Source organism: Gossypium arboreum, chromosome 5, assembly GCF_025698485.1.
Source record: "Gossypium arboreum isolate Shixiya-1 chromosome 5, ASM2569848v2, whole genome shotgun sequence".
In the NCBI taxonomy this organism is placed as follows: Eukaryota; Viridiplantae; Streptophyta; class Magnoliopsida; order Malvales; family Malvaceae; genus Gossypium; species Gossypium arboreum.
Genome location: NC_069074.1, coordinates 28347251 through 28351234, shown reverse-complemented (window position 1 = coordinate 28351234; position 3984 = coordinate 28347251).

Genomic DNA, 3984 nt, shown 5'->3' with positions numbered 1-3984 from the left:
CCTTAGCACGTTTTGTTTTTTTCTCGATTGCTTCATTGTTTCTTGGTTGTTTGTATACTTGAATCTGTTTTTTTATAGTATTTGAAAGAAAAAAAATCCACTGATACATTCGATTTAAAATGGCTTATATAGCCATTTTACAAGGCTTTTAATCTATTTTTTATGTTGTCATTTTTGCTTTCGATCCTTGCAAGGTGCTACTTGAGGCTGTAGAGTAGGGGGTGGTAGAGGCATTGCAGTAGGCCTAGGGTAGGGTTAGGGGTGGCTAGGTTTTTTTTTTAGTTTTGGGCTTAGGGTTTTTATTATTTGGGCCATTCGTGTTTGGGTTCTGTTTTGGGTTTGTTGGGTTTTGTTTTGAGTTTGTTTGGATTGGACTATTTGTTGGACTCGGACAAATTGGGCTTATTACATTGATTATTTAAACATTAATTACCATTAATAAAAAAAATAGTGGAAGTTAACATCATCATCCACTATTTGATGTAACAAAATATTTTATTTACCATTTTGAATCTTTGGCTAATTAAAAACCTATATTGATTGGACTTTTACAATTTAGTCTCTACACCTAAATTAACTATTAAATCAACAAAATTATCGGACCGAACTCTAATATATCTTTACACCAACTCTCTAAATATTCATATTTAATATTTATGAACCCGATTTACAAAAATAGAGTTTTGAAACTATAATTTTCAGTACCACTAAAAATCGAGCTGTTACAAAGCTGATCCTCTGGAGGTAGCTGCAAATCAACAACAAAACAACAGCTCTAGTAGCAATAGGAAACATGAGGAAATCGAGAAAGATGATGGTAATGTTAGAAGGGCCAGATAGTACTTGATGGACACCAGATAGAATGGTGAGACCACTATAGTTTACAATGAAGCTATTAAGTTGGAAGAGGTCGCCCTTAACTGTTCACTGTTTGCAGATTTGATAAAAATAAAAGGATCACTTGAGAAGATGGATGTTTGAGCATATAAGAAAGATTTTGTAAACTTGGTGGGAGTCTCTTGTGATAAGAAGGGAAAGGTAACTATGTAATGTGCGATAGAAATATAATTTTTAACCCTCTGCTTATCAATAAAAGTCTAATGCATCTTGCGAATTACTGCTATTAAGTTTCTAGATTAGTCAAATAATTCTTAGCAACTCTCACACTTTTGATTGAGAGGATAATTTTAGAAAGTTCACCGACACTAACAGATAAATTGATGGAATGATTCTTCTCACAGTATGAACCTGATCGGAGCAAATAAAACTATTAATTAGGAAAATTTGAGAGAGGTGTCACTACAAGAAAATAGGGCTTTAGCGACGTTTTTAGCGGCGTTTGTAACGCCCCAATTTTTGGGAATTCTATGAATGTTGGCAAATTTTCATGCTTTAATTTTGTCATTTGTGAGTGAAATTATGAAATAGGACCTATGTGAAAATGTTTGAAAATGCTATAGGCTAAATTGAAGTGGCCAAATAAATAGGAGTGCAAAATAGGAGGATTTGCATGACAAACCTCCCATTTTACATGAAGTGGCCAGCCATCATGTTTTTGTAGACAAAATGTGCACTTGATATCCATAATTTATGGTACAAATTGATATAAATTGATAATGGGTTAGGTAAATGTTCCATGATAATGGATTAGGTAAATATTCCATGATAATGGGTTAGGTAAATGTTCCATGATAATGGTTTAGGTAAATGTTCCATGATGGGAATTTCATGTCTTTTGTATTAAAGAATTAAATGGATGAAATATGAAATTTTATTAAAAGAAAAAGGGGTGAAAAGAACAAAGTTTTGTCCATCTTTGTTCATCATAGCCTAAATTTAGAGAAGAGAAAGGAGAAGAAAAAGCTCTTGAATGTTCGGTCACTTGGGGAAGAAAATTGAAGGTAAGTTCATGGTAGTTTGCTTCTATTTTGAGGTTCATGAGTTCTTCTTGATTCTACCTTAACTCTTGAAGCATATTTTGGTTTTTGGTTGTGTTGTGAGCATTTGGTTATGAATTAAAATGAAGGAAATGGTTGTTGTTTCATGTTCTTTTGATGAAAAATGGAAGATAGGTGAAGTTGAGCCAAACAAATGAACATGCATGTGCCTTAGATGCTAAAGGGAAAAATCGGCTAACATGTTGTGCTTTAAAATGATGAAATGGAGATTATAATTAAGTAAAATCATAGATATGTGATGATTGATTGGTGATATACATGTTTAAATAACATGCATGCAAGTTATGTGTGAAAGAGTGAATTTGGTAATAAATCTGCTTGAGACAGCAACAGTAATGTGACTTTGGAAAATCACCATAAATTGTGGGAGATGAATTAGAAGCTGAATGAATTATGTAATTAAATATTAATTAGTCTAGTTTCAAATGGAATAAACGAGAACATATTTTGAATTCTGTACAATGAGATATTTGATTCGTAATGAAGAGTGGTCAGATTACTCAAACAGTGAAACATGGGAAACTTTAAGAAAAATCTGGTATTGATTGGCCATACCAAAAATTCTGAAAATTTTATGGATAGAAGATATATGAGTCTATTTTTAGGAAAAATTAACGGTACTTGATTTGGAGTTTCGTAGCTCCAGTTATAAATAATTTAGTGACTGTTGCTCAGGAAGACAGCTTGCAGTGAAATTATGATTATGTGGTAAACATTGACAAAAAATTTGTTAATGAGTTGCTTATTGTTTTCTTATAAGCTTACTATGATCTGTAGGTGTGGTTGGCCGAATATTGTAAGGGGTTAATACGTAGTTCGTATTTGAATAATTAGATTAATGTGTTAGTAATCCAATTGTAGGCAGTTTGTGTGTGGATCTCATCAGCATATCGTCGCAAGCAGTGTGTAACTAACACCTCTTTCTTATTCGGATCGGTAAAAGTCGAAAAGCGAAATGCCGAAAATCGGTATTTTATAGATTTGAGTGTGCGAATGCTCGTGAGGTAAATCGATTAATGTTTTTGGTAAGCTGCAAAATTTGATTTGTAAAGTGCATGATTTACGTGCCCTCGATATTTTTGGGCTTAATGGGCCAAAATTGGAATGATGGGCCAACGGCCCAATTCGGTAAGAACCCTCGACGTGATTCGTAGTACGTGAAAGGTAGGAATATGCATGAAAACCCTAAAATAGATAAATTACTGAAATACTTTTAAAAGTAGAAAATTTACGCTTTACCCTAGTAGATAAATACCGAAATACCCCTAGGGTTAAATTGACCTAAATGCATGTTTGACTGTTTTTATTTACTGCATACCATGTTGTTATTATCTGATGCATGGGATTGGGATATTGACGAGGAAGTACTGAAAGTGGCTTGTCCATGTCTTGGAGGCTTTGCCTCAATTTATTATTAATTGAGCGACAAGGTCGCAAGCTGTGGAGTGTTAATTTGGGTGGGTTGAGCTATTCCCACATAGAGTGTAGGGCTGGTACGGGTGGAGTGTAGTGGTTGGTGGGTTGAGTAGTCTCCCAAATGGGCTTGCATATGTTATTGATGTTGCATGTATTTTGAAATGGGCCTATGGGCCATCTCATTATCTGAATAAGGGCTAAGGCCCGGTTTATTATAATCTGAAAAGGGCTCGCCCAAGATCATCATTACTGAATGGGCTTAGGCCCAATAGGCTTGAGCTGACTTGGGCTTTGAATGGGTTTTCCTTACACTGAGTTTCCCAAACTCACCCTTTTATTTTCATCCACGCAGTAATCCCCAACCATAGTAGGCTTGGAGCTGTGAGGGAATTCGGAGTGGCCACCCGTTCTGAAAGTTTGATTTTCTTCTGGTGAACTAAACATCATTTTAATTACGTTTGAGGTTTTGGGCTTTTAAATGTAATAAGGCCGCTTATTTATTTTTGGATGGTTTTTATATGTTTTATTAAGATAGGTAATATTTATATTTAACTGTTGAAATTGGATAGCTTTAGGCGTTTTCAAAAACAAGAATTGATTTCAAAATAAC